Genomic DNA, 19,796 nt, shown 5'->3' with positions numbered 1-19,796 from the left:
TGGACCTGACATATAAGATGAGAGTGACCAGCCTCTTTCATCCCTGAGTGGCATTACTATCAATCTGTCTATCTATCTATCTATTGCCAGACGCCATAATGGTAAATTTTTACAAGTGGACAATACACCCCCCAGGTAGTGCAATATATTTTTCTGGCAGTTTTTGATGCGATTCGAATGTTTCTGACCTTCATTTTTATCGGAAATGCCTCTCACCGAACACAGTAAAACTAACCAAACCAAACCCAACATACCTAACCTATCAGGGGAGTAATAATCAATTTCCGAATGGGGTAATGGGGGTTATTTGTGATCCTTAGGGGCTGTACTATATGATAATGGTGCTAAAATTCCAAAACTGCATATTGTCCACTTGTAAAATAATACCGGCCATAATCCCGTAAGGGGTGGCCATTTGACTTTGAGCATTATGTGAGCAATAAACCCCAACCATCCCTTGGATATAAACCGACACAGGCTCAATCCGTTTGGAGCGCCCTAATTACCCACTGAACCACTGGAGACCATAGTTTGCTTGTATGGTTACCACCAAGTGTTGTAAGTGGTATCCTTGTGCACAGGAAACCATTTGGCTTGTCACTCAGTGTAGCGTCACCCATAGACAGAAGGAAGAAGAAAGAAGGACATGAGGAAGGAAGGAAGAGAGGAAATGGCAGCCACCCGAAAGCCGCACTACATCCAGTGAGTGGTTTGTGAGCACCCCCACTTACCATTATTACTGGTACATACCCATTATCATCATCATCATCATCTGGACCTCACCCAAGGATAGGGTGAGGAGTAGCAGCAACCAGGCATCCCAAGTTTGCCCACTCCAATGGGCCATGCTTCCATTCACCCATCATTCAAAGCCCCCAGAATCCCGGCTCTATGTGATATGCCAAAAACTTTTACCACATTTTGTAGCTTCACCTAAAATTGGGTCAGGTAAGTTCACTTCAACATACTGTAGGTGCAGTCAAAGACGGAGATAGGAGCTGAAGAACCTCCACCCACCTCCTTATATACTAGGTAAGTACACACATAAAATAGAATTTGTGACAGATGCTGATTGAAAAGAAAGGGCTTAGAATTGCGTAAGTTTAGCAATGGGCATATTAAATGTCAGTTAGTTGGATTTTTCATTGGTGATGTGAAGGTACAAGGGGGCTTGTCACTGTGAGTAGAGTCACCCATAGGCAGAAGGAAGAGGAAAGAATAAAGGAAAAAACAAAACAAAAGAGGGAGTGTAAAGTCACCTATAGGCAGAAAGATGAGGAAAGAATTTATTAAAGACAGAAGAGGAAGGAAGGAATGGAGGGAGGAGAGGAAAGGGCAGACACCCGTGAGCAGCACTACATCGAGCGAGTGGATGGTGTACATACAGTTTATATATATACAGTATATATTTTTTTTTATTTACTCCATCTTGGTACCCATGCCATATGAGAGATAGGCCTACTGGTAGCACTTTAGTTCCTGATGTGCTGTTAGTCTCACTTTTCATATGACTGAATATTAATTTACTCATAATTTCTTTTGAGCATACATAATAAGAAATCAGAGGAGTTCTCCATTGCATCTAATTACAGCCATTTCATCTACTCAGACAGGACAGAATGGATGGCATGAAAGTGCTCACTTCTTTATCAACATCTCTCTCGGAGCATCTTGAGATCCTTGATACTGTTCCTCAGATGGCAGTTGTATCTCAAGCCCAAATGCCTGTTGTGAACTGCTCAGCTGTCCAATCAGTAATAAACAGTATTGTCCCTGAAAGTGCGGCTGAGAACACTTTATCTATAAACACTACAGCACCTGAAAATGATGGTGCAGCTGCCACAAACTTGGAACCTGTCAGAAATCAGACAACTACCGCCGACCTTGGCATTTCACCAAGCAAAGGTATACCAGTCCTGTCAGGTACTATTACAAGTCCCAAGATGTTTGTCACCCCTTCTAGTGCCATTTCACACCTCAGGATCAACTCCCCTCCAAACACTACTGCAAGCTCCAGAGTCTCCATCTCCTCTGTTGAAGCACCCAAGAGAAAGAATTGTATAAGACCCTACAAATTAACATGTTTGGTCAGAACTCGCTTTGAGGAGGCTGCATTGAGATTTGCTGCCAAGCAACGCAGAGCTGCTCTCTTCCCTTCCACCCCCACAACCTCAGATCATGCTTTTACCCCCATGAATGCTGCATCTCATGAGCCCTTCAGTAGAAAAAGGTACAGTATGTAGTCCTCGAGGCAGATCAGCTTAACAGGAAATTTATTAGGCTATATGCTGACCCTTGTAATTTCCATTACCAGATACTATACTCTTTTAGAAAATAATTTGTCTTGAAGTACTGTGAGAGAGTAACCTCTGCTTTTTTGTTTTTAACATATAGGGTAAAGCATCCCTTTTTTTTAGCTCCTGCTAGGTATAACTACATTACTAGGTACATTATTTCACTGTACATTAATCAATATAATATGAACCTGCTATGATTTCTGATACAGTCAGGTATACTTGGTACTGGTCCTGTACCCCTAGTCTTCAGAAGCTTTATTATACTGTTTATATCATGTAGCTACTGTATTATAAATATAAATATTTCTAGTGCAGTCAATTTTTTACCAAGTTAAGCACTGTAACTCACTGAAGTTATGAAAGCACTCATAATGTAGCTGCACTACTGTTATGCTTGCAGATTTGTATGAACATGCATACAGTATAGGGTAATCATTGTTATGGCCTCAATCTTTTCTGAATATGAACCTGGTGGACTACAGCTGAAGTTGCCCATCTCATGCAGTCTACCATCATCCTTGCCAGGGGTAGGGAAGGATAGCAGGGCATTTTGGTACCACTGTATGAAGGAGTTCTCTCCACCACGAGTAGAATAGTAAAATTAGTGTATGTAAGTGAGTTTGAAGGTGGAAGGAAGCATGGGGGAGGTGGTAGCTCAGTCAGTAGAGAGGTGGCCTGCAGTCCTACTGGACCCAGGTTCAAATCTCCACTGGGGCAGGGGACAGTTTAAGGATTTGAATTTAATAACAGCAGAGTTTACTGATCTACCAGAATATCCGCCGACATATCATAAAAATACCCCCGCTAATACCAATACACCAGTCCTGTATGAGACAGCCCTAGCATGTATTCAATATGGACGGTGGATGTTAGCGCTGAAGTGGTGACATGTAGAGGTGTATGGTATGTAGGAGGACTAATTGGGCTGTGAAGCTTATGCCCAGAATCAGACACATTAAAAAAAAAAAAAAAAAAAAGGTAGGCCAAGAAGGTGGTTAAATCTGTAATGAGTGTATGTCAACTGTGGAAGTTGTTGATGAGGCTAAGGTACTGGTAGGGGAAGGTTGGATGAGACATGTGGACCTATGGAGAAACACATACCAGTAAGGGTTTGACGCTTACCATTTTTAACATGATAGTCAACAGAATTATTCTGTCTGGTAAGTGTATATGAAGTGCATCTGTTAGAAAAAAAAAAAAAAGTACTGTTATGTGTCAGTGGTTAGATACATGAAATAGAGCCAAGATTCTGGGGGCTTGAATGGTAAATAAATGATTGTGTAGCCCATTTCATAGGGCATAGTTCATCCACTTTCCTACTTCCTTTTTCCATGTTGTTGTATCCTGCCTCACCCAGTCTTTAAATGGGACAGATCAGGATCAGGATGATTATGAGGGGGTAGGGGATGTTATAATGATGTCTTTTGTAACTTGCTAAATTTCCTTTTACTCTTCATCAGGCTTTTGATACTTCTGTGTTAAATATACTGTACATATGGTACTTTGGTACTGTGCCATTTCAGATATCCATATATGATGTTGCTGGACACCTTCATGTCACTATTAATAAATATCTATTTTTTGTTGATTTTCCTGCTCAAATAGAGCATTACTAACTTGCTGTGGTGTAGTCAAGTGTCAATATAAGTTATGTAGAAGGTATTTGTAATGTTCAGTTATAACAGTATCATCTGACTACATTATACTGTACTGAAAAGAGTTGCTGATCTACTGTGCAAGAACTAGGAAGTAGTTTTATATTGAAAAGTTGATTTTTTAAAAATTTAACTTACAGTATACAGTACTATGCTGAGTGAAAGACTGAAGCCATTTTTCCAGGCTATTCCAATAAGCCCATTTTATAATTTATTTTTTCGTAAGTCCACTGTAGGTTGTAGAATAATTGCCTATTAAAATTCTGATCCCACATGTAAAGCTGATTTGCTGATTTTCCTCATTGTCAAGTAATAGTTGCTTAGAAAAAGTTGTTATATCTTGGCTTAACTATATCCCTGACTTACAACAAGGATTTTCTGTCTGTACATTCCCTGTCATATTAATGACACGGTGCTGGAGAGGGACATCTTCTTGTGATGACACTGATATACAGTAGCTGGGCTGTGGAACTGCCCAGTTATACAAACTTCCCTCAATTCCTGCCCTATCCTTTAAAAGGATGATAATGAACTGCAGGTGGAGAGTATATTAAGCTTGCAGTGTCCAATGAGTTCACTTTTCACGTGAACTTTGGGTTACAACTGCTACTACTAGTACTACTATAAATGACATCACAACACCAGCAGCATTTGTACCAAACATTATCAACAGATCCAGTCTGAGAGATGTAAGGATACAGAAAAATCGACCTACCCAGCCGGTCACACCCACTGTTCATGCACGCCCTTGCTTGCCATCAACGACCTGCACTGAACCTCAGCCACCTCACAGGTTAATCAGAATAACTTGTTGTTTATGCTGATGGCAGACTTGTGTATGTTATTAACTGTTTCAATTAGTGTTATACAGTATTCTATTTTATTCTTGCTGTCTCCAGGGGATTCAGTTATGTATCATATAATTATGTACAGCAATGCCACCTGGTGCATGGGCTTGTTACCTTCTCTTATATTTTCTAGACTATAGCAGTCTTGACTCTGGTCCCTCCATCTCAAGGGGTAATGTGGTACTGGTTATTATCATTACTGGTACTGTATTTGTAACCACCTGCCTTTCATTCATTGGTTTTAAGCAGATTTTTTTTTTTTTTTTTTAATCCATATCTGACTGGAAATCAGATTGTGAGTTTCAAACATTTTTTAATGAATTACAGTACCCTCGCGTCCAACACGCGTTAGTCCAGCACGATTCACGTCCAGCACGGAGAGCAATTAATTAGTATTATTTAATATGATTTAATTACTGCAACGCGAGTGTGTTAGCATAACATTCACAGAGCTCCGAGAAGTGGGCGAAATCCACAGAGTTCACCTCTAGCACGATCAACCCCGGTCCAACACGGTCATACTGGACATTCCCATGATGATGATAGCCAATGAAAACTTCTGATCAAGTAGCCTTCCCCGCCTGCTGTCGTGACGTGATCGTGATGCCGCCCAATTAAAAATGATTCTGCTGTCACGTGATGTTTTGTTTAAATTTCTCCCGCCACAGCGCCACTCAGTTGCATAATTCGCATTGGAAGGTGCTTTTTTCTTGCTGCATTTTCTGCCCTTGTTACTGCATTTTACTCTGCTCGTGATGCCTAGGAAGCCTTCTGAGAACCCCAAGAAGCGTCGGCACCTCCCTCAGGCCACCAAGCTAGAAAGCATCGAGAGGAAGAAGAAAGGGGAGAGGAAAGTTGACATTGCCAAGGCCTACAACATGAATGAAGCCAACGTGAGGACCATAATAAAAAACCAAGACAAGATCCTGGCAGCTGAAGGCTATCACACGGCACTTCATACCAGGATTGCCGAGGATACGATGGTAAATCGGAACGGTAACGTGGTAAAATTGCCGACGATACCACGGGCATTTGGAATTCATCTGGATGGATTCCTGCCGAGGATACGACCAGCAAAACAGTGTGACCAAAACCCAGGTGACTCGACAGAGAATGTATTGTACTACAACATTGAACATTTAGCCTGACACTGAATACATATTAATATTTTAGAATAAATATCAATTGTTTTGAAACCCTTCTCATCGGCGTGTGTACCAGTTTATAAACAAAGTTGCTTTTCCTTATTCTCGACCGAGTCAGCGACAGCGATCACTTTCCACAGTCACGAGATGGGGCTCTGGCAACAGTGTGAGAAGCATGCCCTTTGCCGAAGATTACAGAGTGCTAGGACAGGCAGAAGCAGGACCTTCCATGGCTGTGGACGAAGATAGTGATTCTGAGTGTGATTTCGAAGGATTTATGAGGGAGGTTGAGGAGGAGCAACAGCCATTACCTGCTAGTGACGCCAGCAGCCATCCTCCAGGGACCCAGTAGGACTACCTAGAGCCTAGGATACCACCTTCCATTCCCAACAAGCCCACCAACACTATCCTAAAAGGTTAGTTATCATTCATAGCACAGTACCATTTATTATAATTACAATAGTACCAATATATGTATAGGTATATGGTAGGTATTTAGGGTGACTTTTCCTAGGGTTGCTGACATAATTCATTTTTCCCCATGAGCTCTATTATTAGTCCAACACGTTTTTGGTCCAACACGTGACCGTGTTGGACGCGAGGGTACTGTACTTGTAAAGGTGTAGTTGATTCAGGTGTGTTGGTATAACAGTGATAGTATCCTATGAGAAAACAGTATTGAACGTGTTTATTGTACACTAATGTGTTTTGATTACCCTAGTTCAGTGTGTCAGTAAGAAATTACTTGCACGTCTTCCCATCCTTATGTGGGAAAAAGGTCAGTGTGTTGATGAACAAGAAGTCTCCACTTAGACTTGCAGTATAGTGTGTTGATGAACAAGAAGTCTCCACTTAGACTTGCAGTATAGTGTGTTGATGAACAAGAAGTCTCCACTTAGACTTCAATATAGTGTGTTGAACAAGAAGTCTCCACTTCAATAAAGTGTTTCCTTCTTGGCACAATATGGTGTGTTGATGAACAAGAAGTCTCCACTTAGACTTCAATAAAGTATTTCCTTTTTGGCAATCAGCTCTTGGGAGGAAGGAGACAGCATAGTGTGGGGAATCCAGGCAATGAGGTCTCAGTTCACACCCCCACCCCGTCCTGCCGTCACCCCTGCATCTACCTTTACACCCAGATCAAAACCCTTCCCTTCCCACCACCTCACACAGCACCCCACAGAAAAATCAACAGCTGAAATTCCTGTAAGTTTTGATCCTCTTTGTTTGTATGTTGTAGCTTCTCATAAGATATTTTATATTAGCAGAGTGGACTTACCAGTAATATAGTATTTGGGAATTGTCTTTACAGATCTGATCTATGTATGTTTGAAGAACAGACAGTGTAAGTCATTAATCTGGGTATAGTAAGATTTGTCCTGATAGAGAACTTTTTAAATGCCCTATTGATATTTGTTTCTATAGATGTATGCCATTTTTTTTATGTTGCTGAATCGGTAATAAGAGTAGCACCTGGTTATTTTGATCTTTGAGTATTCTTCGGCTCCTTTCTTGTGGCTTATCTTTCTCTAAACCCAATGTATAATTTGGATGTGCTGTGCATTACTTGTAGTTTGAGATTTATGGTGAATGAAGAAGTGCAACCAGAGTTGCACTTCTTGGTATAGAGCATCTTAGGCAGATAATTTAGTAAAAGCTAAACCATAGCTGCCTGTGATAGTGTACAGTATACAATACAGTAATTTTCTTCTGACATTCTGTCTGAAGATAGGGAGGAAAAAAATGCCTCTGTATCTTCACTACATATTGCAGAAGGCAGCTGGATGTGGAAATTATCCTCTTCAGTCCACTATCTCTCTCTCTCTCTCTCTCTCTCTCTCTCTCTCTCTCTCTCTCTCTCTCTCTCTCTCTCTCTCTCTCCCTCTCTCTCTCTCTCTCTCTCTCTCTCTCTCTCTCTCTCTCCGTCAAGGTGAGGGTATTCACTGTAGGATAGACTTTGAACTAGAGGGATTAGATATAACCTTCAGTATCTTCTTTACTCAGAGGCTGTCCAAAACAGCACAATAATTTGATAGCAGCAAGAAAAATTATATAAATAGCAAGCTATTTGTAAGAGGCTGGTAGGCTGGTAGTCTTCCTCTCATTGTATTAGGTTAGGTATCCCACTTCTCAACACTAGTTTTGCAAGCAGGTTTTTACCTCCTGTGCCATAAAAGTTCAGGAGATTGTCCAGTCAGGGACAGAAGTTTGCCTAATATTTCACCCCTTGTACTTACACCCACCGCAAAGTGACTTACGAACTACACACAGAATTGCTATGGGAGCGTTGTCTGTCTTTGCTTTGTGTTTCCACCTTTACCAAGTGAATTTTTTGGGCAAGAAGTAACTGGCAATTCCTCTGGTGTTGGCAGGAGGTGGTGTAACAGTCAGCACGTCAATGCTTGGCCAGAAGCGAGAGTGGGAGTATATGTTCCCGTTGCTCCGAGATTGCACCTCCCTCTTTTTTCGTATGCATTACTGTTTGCCGTGTTATTTTCCTAGAGTTGAGTTGTCATGCCTGGAAAGTACTGCTCAAGGGATGAGAGAGTCCATATCATTGCATGGAGGCAGGATAATGTCCCTATCAACACGATTTGTGAACGTACTGGACGCGCAAAGTCAACCGTCATGAAGATTCTTGCTGCAGCACGTGGCCTGCCACCTGATGTCATACCAGAACACAAGCATGGCAGTGGAAAGAAGAGAACAACTTCCAGAGATACAGATATGCTTCTGAAGAGGGAAATATTCAAGAATCCTTGACTGACAGCAGCAGAAATGAAGAGAATGCATCCTCAACTGTCACAAGACATCTCAGTTCGAACTATCCAACACTGCTTGCAGAAGGAGCTGGGTTTGCCAAGCCGCACCACAGCCAAGAAACCATTTCTTACTGACTGCATGAAGAAGCAGCGCATTCAGTTTGCCAAGAAGTATGCACACTGGACATTGGATGAGTCGAGTGCCGACTGTTAAGCATGCACAATCAGTAATGGTATGGGGGTGTTTATCAGGTGAAATGGGAAGGGGAGGCCTCTACTTTCTTCCTAAGAACTTGATGATGAATGGTGGCCGATACATTCAAGTTCTGAAAGATCATTTGTTAAACTTTTTTGCTGTTCATGGGTGCGACTTTTTCATGCACAATTCATCTCCATGTCACAAGTCGAGAAAGGTGGCAAAATGGCTTCAGGATAATCGGATTGACATCCTTGACTGGCCTAGCAACGGTCCGGATCTAAATCCGATGGAAAACTGCTGGGCAAGGATGAAGAAAATCATGACAGAGAAGAAGACACCCAATCTGGACAACCTCAAGACTGAACTGACAAAGGTTTAGTGCAAAGAAATGTCCTTAGATTACTTTAGAGATCTAAGTGATCCATGCCAAAATGCATCCAACTGGTCCTGAAAAACAAGGGAAATGTGATTTCATATTAATGAATGGCATCTGGTTAGTACTTGGATGGGTGACCGCCTGGGAACACCAGATGCTGTTGGCATCCCTACGTGTCAAGTGGGGTTGGTGGAGGATTAGTGCCCCTCCCTGTAAAACAATTAACTCTAAGCCATTGGCCACCCCGTCTGGGATACATGGCGTCTGGCAATGAATGAATGAAATGAATGGCATTTCATGAACAAACATTGTAATATACTATGATTTCTGTGTGTTTTAATACCTTGTGGAGGGAGGTCCTAAGTCAATTTGCAGTACACTCAATCCTCGTAAACCGCGGTAATTTGGGTCTGGACCACTGCCCCGGTTTACAAAATCCGCGGTTTATAAATAATAACTCTTATGTGGATAATTAATTAGGGTCTGGACTTTGGCCAACCACCCCCCAAGCACCCTACCAACACCTATCTAGGCACCATCAAACACAAACATACCTTTTTAGGAATATTCAGTGCATGTATTTAATAGAAATAAGCAATGTTAAGGGATCTCACCTTAATCCTATGATGATATTGCTTAAGTGAATGAAGTGGGGTGGTGTTGGGAAGAACTTAGAACCTCTCAGCATTAGGTGGGAGTGCTCCCTCATGCTGTTCTCCCTTCTCCAGCTCCTCAGCCTCCCTCAGGAAGCCCTCAAAATCTGCCTCAGAGATGACTGATGCTTGATGATGATGGTTGTTGGGTCACGGTTATCAAATTGAATGCCACGGTTTATGATTCTCCTCGGAAGAGACCCACTTCGGTGCCTAGATCCACGATTTTCGTGACTTAACAGTGGTTTAAGGGTGCCGGCAGTCTGACAGCCACCTTGCCGCGGTTTACGAATCCGTGTTTATAAACACGCGGTTTACGAGGATTGAGTGTAGCAGCATTTCTTTCCTCTGCAAGCTAATGCAGTACAGTATTCGTATGCTGAGGGAGTGAGGGAGGCTTGATATGTTTCTCTGTTCCTGGAAGATGTTCTTTGATGTGGATGTGATGCATCAGTGAAGTACCACAAGTGACTGACATGCCATATGTGCAGTGTAGCTACTGTTGGAATAGTAGGTGAACTTTTGTTCCTGACTGTACCTGGAATATTGTCCTCACTGATTCATATCTCTTAAGGAATAAGGAACTTTCTTGTAGCCATCCCCACCTGTTTAAGCCTGAGAAAGTTGGTTAAGCTGAAGATTGTGTGATAATGTTTTGGTGTTCTGGCCATTCAGTTCTTTCTCTGATTCACCCACCTGTTTTGAGACAAAATTAAGAAACTTTGTATCTTTATTTTCATGAAGAGATTGTTGAAGAATTGGCTGTATTTCGAGAGTGAGGTACATGAGTTGAATTTGTTGTGGTGTGTGGCTGTGTTACAATGAGGACGCAGTGGATTGTTCTTCAGTATTGTGTGTTGGTAATGCGAAAAGTTGTGTTTATGGACACACACCTCTTCAGGTGCTTCAGGTGTGAACAGATGTGAAATAGGCTGTTTAAGTTCTCCATAGTGAGAACAAAGATAATGACAACCATTGTCAAGCATAGGGAATGGTCAGTGCTGGATATAACTCTTCCATATAAGTGGTGTCCCATATGGGCATATACAAAATTAATTGAGATTGTGTTATGAGAAATGGTAGAACAGGTCAGTGACATTCATCATCCACGTAGTGCACAGTGTATTGTGTTGGATGCTAGTCTATTCTTTGCAGTGAAAGGATTTTTTTTTTTTTTTTTTTTTTTTTTTTTTTTAAGAATACAGAAATTAAAAAAGTACTGCACAGGTGCATTCTTGGATGCCTAATGGTAGTTCTTTTTACTTATTACCACATACTGTGCTGTATTTTAGATAACCCTGTCATTAAAACTGATGGTAATTTACTGCAAACAATACAATTTTTTTTTTTTTTTTTTTTTGATATACGTTTGTACAGTATATCCATGTTACATAGCAGTCAGCTCAAGCTGTATCTTGTTCATCCTTTTCCAGCAAGGGCATGGGGGTGTGCGTCCACTGTTCAGGAGCAGACGGGAACAGACATGTCACAGAGATGAAATGGAAGATGAAGATGAGTGGGTGGATATTGAAGAGGTATCTCCACCTCGAACCATATACCATCTTTACCGTATGGGAGCTGATGGTACTTCTTACACCATGCCCCTCACTGTTACACCCTCCACATCCCTCCCTAAGCACCCTTCCAATAAAAGTTACTCCTTCCATCACCAAACGACTCTCACACATCCCAACCCTCAGTTCCTGTCGCGGAGAATGATCGCTGTCTGTGGTCCTACCAATGTGAATCAGTCACTTGGCAGTCATATTGGTACCCAGCAGCAACAGCAGTGCCGGCTGCCATCACGACAGTGTACACTTGTAACCAGAACAGGAAATAAGTCATGTTATCCTGATGTTCTACAAAAACCAATTCAAGAGGCTGTTTCTTCTAGAAGTAATGTGTCCTCCAACTGTAGAGTCAACTCAACATTACAAAAGGAGAATCAGAATCCAGGAGCAGAGCAATATGATGATGATGATGATGTTGTGTTGGTGATGTCAAGTGAAGTCGATGCTAGTATTATTGTCCTTTCCAGTGACTCTTCACCAGAAGCATGCAGTGATGGAAAGAAACAGCAGCAGCGAAGTGAAACACCACAGTCTTCTAACAACACACATGCCAAAGTTGTATCTGATGTTGCTGCATCTCCAGTGCTGAGAGAGTCATCAGTTCCAGTTTCATCATTGGAAGAGCATGCAGTTAATGTCATGAATGATGATGACAGCCTTCCAGATCTAGATAGAACACCACCCCCTTCCAGTCCAAAAACTTTTCCCCCTCCACAGCAACCAAATGAAATGCAGCCACAACCTAATGAAGCTGGAATTTCCCATGACATTCCTGTACAAGCAGACATTCTTGGTGAACTTGACCTAAGTGGAACTTCCACAGTTGTATTTGATGAGAACCTTGAAGCTGCATGTTTAACAAAAGAGACACCTGCTACTAATAACACAGTTTTGAGCATTAACTTTGTAGCTGATAATTGCTCCCTCCAAGCAACTTCATGTTCCACCTCACATCTTGCTAGTCAGGTTGCTGGATCTTTGTCAAAGAGCTCTCCAAGAGAGATGCCTAATTTTAAGCTTCTCTCCACATCTGATGAAACAGGCTCATCCACAGAGGATGCCGAAGAGTGCCAGGTGATTAGAATGTCTCGGGTGAAGCAGAATGACACACTTCAAGCACGTCCTATTCAGATGCTTTCTGATAAAAATACTTTACCTTCAGCTGTACAGAGAGATGTTTCTGTGGACACTGCAAGCACATCACAAGGACAGGGAGCTGTAAGTAAAGTAGATTCTGAAATGATTGATGTGACAGAGCAAAATCATTCATGTAGTCCACTTGAACGCAGTGAAGTACAAAGCAAAGGTAAGACTAAGAACACAGAAGGTGGTTTTAATGGCCAGACTGATACCCTGGTATGCAAAGAAAGGACAGCTTTGGAAAGTTTAAATTTACTGCAGCCTGTGGACATCAAAACCTTATCAGCTATTAAAGAAGCACAGGATATTGCCACAGAGCATCATGAAGTTAATGATGGTTTGCACCATAGGTCAGAAGCATCACTAGGAGAGAATGATTCAGGTCTGTTAGATTGTACTGATTCTGCAGATTGCAAAGATGAAGATGCCAAGAATTTCAGCAGTGGGAAGACAGTAGTACCGGATGTAGTAAAAGATTCAGATAATCAGGTAATTAGAAGCCAACAGAACCAGAGTCCTAAGGTTCCTAACTTGTACACTACTGTAACAGTTAGGCAGGATTATAATGCAGATCAGCATGAGGAGGAATGCTGCAAGTTCATTGATCCCTCTCACACTATTTTTGTGAGTGATGGCAAGCTTGTGGTAGCTGTAAGCCTCTCTGAGAGCTCCCAAGGCCAGTTACTAATTGATGATTTCAGTGATGAAATGACAGCCAGCAGCCTCCATTCTCCCACACATTTACAAAACTCGGATGTAATAGATAAGGATCATGCACATGCCAACAATGATGGACACCCAGCAAAGGCAGAAAAAGAGGTGACACAGTGTGATGATATTAATGCAAGATTGATGAAATGTAATGATCCAGCTAAAATTATTGAAGATGGTGTTGAAAAGGAGGTATCAAAAATGAAGTATATACATGATGATGGAAGTATTAAAGATGGTGTTGAAAGTGAGACATCAGTATCAAATGACAAAGGAATTGAAGATGGTGTTGGAAGTGAGGTATCAGAAATAAACTGTAAGCCTGGTTACAAAATGTTGGAAGATGATCATGAAAATGAAGTATCAGAAATGAGCTGTACAGAGATCAGTGAACATGATAATACTCATGAGAAACCAGAACATTTCAGTAAAGATAAAGTACCAATGGAAGTTATTGCAACCCATCCAAGGAATAATGAAGAATCTGAACAGGCAGACAGTTTTGTAATGAGTAAATATAAGAGTTCTGTTGGCCTAATCCAAGAATGTTTTAAAACACCAGCATCACCCAAAACACAACATAGCCAAGATGAAGAGATATTTAGTCTACAGTTTTCTCCAAGCCAGGATCACAGTATCATTGACAGTGACTCCTTAACAAATAATATGATGAAAATCTTTGTAAATGAGACAAGGGAAGTGGGCCAGTTCAAGGCATCTGAAGGTAATTTAAAAACATGTCATGATAAAGTTAATAATCTTGCTGATGAAGTACCAGTTGCAAATTATGTTGCCCCACTTACGGAGAGAGAAGGAGGAGAAGACAAAGACCAAAAATTAGATGAAGAAGAGGAGAATGAAGCCTGGAAATCAGATAAAGAAGAAGGTGAGGATGAAAATTGGAACGCAGATAAAGAAGAGAAGGAAAGAGAGGATAACAATGGGAAATCATATGAAGAAGATGAATACTGGCAAGCATGCACAGATGCATCAGCCCAACACCAGGCCTTAATTTCAGATTTGATATTTGATACATCAAAGCCATTTTGGCAGCAGAGGTATGAAAGCATTATGCTGGGAATTATCAGCGAGTTTCATGTTATGGGTGAAAGAAGCTTGAAATTAATGTATGAAGAAGTGAAAGGCCTCGGAAACGAAAATGAAAGGAGGAAATCTGAATATAAGTATGTTACATCTGGGGAGCAAAATGGAGATGAAGAAGGTCTACAGGTAATAGATCACAAAGCATTCACAGATCCTGCAGTGTGTGAAGTTACCAGTAGCTTCATTGGAGAAACCAGAAGCGTCGACTGCACAGTCCGTATTTCAAACAAAGACATCACAAATCAAGAAGGAGAAATGGAAATTGAACTGGAACATTCCCCCACAAATGTGCAATGCACAGCAAAGATAGTGCAGAAGTATGAAAACAAAACTAATGATGGAGAAACGATAAAGAATAATGAACAAGATGATATGGAATTCAAAACGACTAGGAAGCTTGGCAGTGTACAGATTATTAGAAACTCTTCTGAGATATTGTCCAGTCCCTCAGTATGTAAACTTCATCACCCCGCTACTGTCAGTGTTGAGAAAGGCATTATGAATCAAGAGGACACAGAAATGAACATAGATAGCCAGATGCCACAGACAAACATCATTGCAGAGGAAGGACAGAAGCAAGAAAAAGAGGGACAGGCAGAGCAGCAAGGTAATGACATGGTATATAGTGAGAAAAATGGCACAGTTGTTAACATATGCAGGCGACCTGAAAACACCCTGCCAGAGGAAGGAAGTGAACACAAGGGTACACCCCAAAACAAAATTTCAGTGCCTCCGTGCAATGTAAAAGTTGTGTCAAACTACTCTTATGTCAAACAGAGTTCAGCTTCACCCCCAAGTGTATCTGTTAGCAAGTTTGTTAGTCGACTGTCAAAGAGGATGGACGAACTGACTGCCAAGCTCAGGTCACACACCTCCATCAGAGGACACCAGCAGAAGCAACCGAGAGATTTCAAGCTGACTTTCAAAGAATTCACAATCAAGCACCGTCAGGCAGAGGAGAAGTTGGAGTCTGGATGCAGAGCTGTTCCCTCGTTTGCCATTTCTGATTCCAGCTCACAAAATTCTGACCCAGCACTATCGTTTAGCAGTGTTCTGTCACCCCACAAACATTCTCATCTGTCTACCAAGCTACCCAGTACACCAAGGCCCAGTCTTCAGTTATGTCTGAGTGCAGAATCAGGATGCAAAAAGGCTGTCCCATTGTTTCACGCTTCTGATTCCAGCTCACAAAATCCTGACCCCAAAATCTACAGTGGCGCTGTCCCATTATGTCCTAAGTGCACTCAGCTTTCACCCAGTACATTCAGGGCATCAAATTCCAGTCTCCATTTGTGTTCTGGTAAACATATGTCAGCGGCTAACACAACACAGCCAGTTGTCCATGTTGGTCCTGATGCTAATACTGTAATGGAACCGAGCATTCATAATCAGTCATCAAGCATTGTTACCCAGCCGTTACCCAGTACTCAGCCATTAATTTGTGTTACCCAGTCAGTACCCAATAAACACCTTTCAGCGTGTGTTACCCAGTCACTGCAAATTACTCAGTTAAGAAGTTGTGATATTCAGTCATTACCCAGTACACGTGTATCATATTGCATTACCCAGCTGTGTACTAATACTCAGACATTAACCAGTACTCAGTCATTTACTAATACCCTTCCATCAGCCATTGTTACTGAGACCTTTATAAGTACCAAACCATCAGCCATTACCCAGCCATTTACCAGTACACCGTCAGCCATTGCCCAGCCATTTACCAGTACACAGCCATTTACCTATTCTGAGCAACATACCACTGCTAAGCCAGTTGTCAGTATTGAGCCACATATGAGTGCTACATTACCAGGCAGTACCCAGTCTTGTGAAGGTAAATCATGTGACATAGGAGCAACTGCAGCAGAAGTATCAGGAGAAAAAGAAGTGCCACAGAAAAATGAAACAGAACAATTAGGAACTGCTGGAGAGAAACATGATGCAGAGCAAAATGAATCTGCAACAGTTGAAAGGAAACATTTGGCAAAACAAAACAGATCACCAACAGATGAAAAGTATGAAGCACAACACAGTGAATCTGCAGTGGTTGAAAAGAAACATGAATTGGCAGTGGATGAAGAGAAGCAAGATGCAAGACAAAATAGCTGTGTACAGTATGAAGAGACATGCAGTAAAAGAGGCAGTGAATTGACAGTGGTTGAGAAACTTGAAACAAGACAGACTAAATCAGCAGTGGATGAAGGAAGATATCAAGCAAGAGACAGTGAATTGGCAGAGGTTGAAGAGATAAGTGATGCAAGTCAAAAGGAGTGGGAAATAGACAGATATAATGTAAGACAAAAAGAATCTGAAGCAGGTGAAATAAAATATGAAACAACAAGACAAAATGAATCAACAGTACCAGTTTTATTAATTGAAGAGAAAGGTGAAGTAAGAGAAAATGAAATGGTAGGGAATGAAAAGAAATGTGAAGCAAGCTGCAATGCCTCAGGAGCATTTGAAGAGAAATGTAATACAAGACAAAATGAGCTGAAAACAAAGAAGAAGAAACTTGAAGCAAAGCAAAGCAAATTAGAAGTAAGTGAAGAGATATGCGAAACAAGACGAGACCTATCTGTAGTGGATAAAGAAAATGATGGAGTACTACAAGATCAATCAGAAACATATGAAGAGAAAGATAAAATAAGACAAGATAAATCATCAGCAGGTGAAGTTGAATGTGGTGCAAAACAAAGCACATTGGCAGTGAATGGTGACAAGTTTGAAGCAGAACAAAACAGATCAACAGCAAATGAAGAGAAGCATGATGCAACGCAAAGTGAATCAACAACAGATGAAAGTAATGACAGAGTAAGAGGAGATGATGCAATAGCAGATGAAGGGAAATGTGTTGCAGCGCAAAGTGAATCAACAACAGAAGAAAGGAATAACGAAGCAAGAGGAAATGAATTGACAGCAGATGAAGGGAAATGTGAAACAAGAGAAAGCAAATCAAAAGTGGATGAAGATAGTGAAGGGGAGGAGAGAGTAGGGCAAGGGGTTGGTGGCAGCAACAGGAAGCGACGTATAGGGCACGGCTCCACACGCCATCTCCTTCATCTTCAGCTCTCTGGTATGTTGTGTTTTCATGTTTCCCTCTTGTTTCCAAAAGGTTAGCCCCTTTACTCTGGGTGACAACCTTTAAAGTTTATTCTTACTATCTCCACACAATTTCATACAGCTTAGGAGAGACTCCATATGGTGAAGGGGTAAATGAAGGCTATATCTGACTCCACCAGTCTGAAAAGTCTCTCCTAAGCTGAATGAAATAATCTGATAATAGCAAATATAAAATATGTAATTGGAGTAATGGGATTAGGCATTCCTCTAATATGTACATAAGTGTATTTCAGACATCTCCAGGTTAGCCTGCATGTGTTTGAGGTACAGATGTTAGAGTCATGGCTCAGTACTCCAGGATTTAAAAATGCAAAATACAGTTAGGGAAATATGTAGAAATTTGAGCAGTGCTGAATGATGATAGAGAGGTTTGGATAAACTGAAAATTTGTTCAACGGAGATTACCAGATAGATCAGTGATTTTCAACCAGTGTGCCGCGGCACACTGGTGTGCCGCGAAGCAACTGCTGGTGTGTCGTGGGAATTGGGGAAGGAAGATTGATCCTCCCTCAAACAACGTGCACATGGCAAATGTGACATCTATGAGTATGACACTATCATGTGTCACGGCTTAATGACAATGAATTTAATTAATTGTGAATTTATATTATACCCTATTTGTGGAGGGCATATCACACTGTATGTACGAACTGGTAACCCTTTTTCCGCCGGGCTTCAGACACTGGAGGAGAACTTGAGGGTATGCCTCTCCACCATTCGACCTCGGATGAGGCACATTATGAAACAACAACAAGGTCAAATTTCCCATTGATATCTGTATGTATGGAGAAGGCTTTTATTTTTAGTCATGTTTTTACTTAAATGAAATCAGTATCTTCAGTTTTAAATTTTCATTTACATTTCTAATGGCTAGTAACTTTATCAAGGACATCATGTTTCATTTCCCATTGATATTTCTGTTTGAATAGGTCTTTTATTTTTAATGGTTATTGTGCTCGAATAAAATTAGTATCTTTAGTTTCAAATCTTCATATTATTTCTAATGGCTAGTAACTTTATCAAGGACATCATGTTTCGTTTCCTAAGGGTATTTGTATCCATGAAAAGGCCATTTATTTTTACACATGCTTGTGCGTGAATAAAATCACTATCTTGTGTTTTAAATCTTCATAATTTTTATTGTGTTTGATAGCTGGTAACTTTGTCAAGGAAATCATATTTCACTGTAATTTTGGAGTAATAAATATGCAGAAGAAAGTAATGTTTTGAAAACCATGATAAGCCATAAAAAATAATAAATAATTAACAGTAATGAACATGCTTGACGTATGAAGGTCATTAGTTTTACTTTGAAATACTGATGGTGTGCCTCGCCCATTTTACGCCTGGCTTGGTGTGCCATGAGAGAAAAAAGGACGAAAACCACTGAGATAGATAGATGTAGTAGTGTGCACGGCCCTGATTCATGCACACATTACAGTATTTACTCAAGGAGTGTACTGGTATGTGGAGGTGGCCTGTGTGATAGAGGAAGTAGGTTACTGGGGACACCAAAGAAACAAGAAGTGGTTAGGCTTTGCGCTTACTTTGCCACCTTTCACCCTGTCATGTCCACTTTTTCATGTGCTGCACACTTTTGATTCAAGGAATGCGCAGTACTGGATGAGCAGGAAATAGGTTATTTGAGGCGTCGAAGAGAGAAAAGGTGATTCAATCAACCTAGCACTCATTTTGCCACCCTCCAGCCTGTTCATATGTACCTCATGCAGTCCTGATTTCTCATTCTTTATTTCAGGAAAGTACATGGAGATGGCATGTGCAGTGTCCAATACAGGAAGTAAGTTGGTGGAAGAACTGAAGAAAGGAGAGGTAGTAGGACATAGCACTGACTTTTCCACCCTCCAACCTGTCTATACTCGCTCCCTCCTGGCTCAGATGGTCAGGACTAGACGTGCAGGTCAGTTTCAGATTAGTAAGGTCAATTTTGTTAGGTGAGTCAGTTTGTCTGCCCAAACTTACTATTATCTTTTGTATGTCTGTGCTTTGTAACTGTCCTACCCTCCGTGTAACTACCCATGACTTTACCGTTAAGTCACTTAAACCAAACCTACACCATTCCACTGACTACAACCACTGTTTTATTCATTTGTCTGCCATGCATCTCTCCTACCCTCATCTGAACTGCTTGTGTCTTTATCCATCTTTAGAATATATTAGAGACCCAGCAGAGTTAATAGTGATGCTGTACTGTTTTGTT

This window comes from Coenobita brevimanus, chromosome 54, assembly GCF_032717465.1.
Source record: "Coenobita brevimanus isolate Jiangsu-jjx chromosome 54, ASM3271746v2, whole genome shotgun sequence".
Lineage (NCBI taxonomy): Eukaryota > Metazoa > Arthropoda > Malacostraca > Decapoda > Coenobitidae > Coenobita > Coenobita brevimanus.
The sequence above is the reverse complement of the archived record's forward strand: the minus strand, read 5'-3'. Positions refer to the sequence as shown.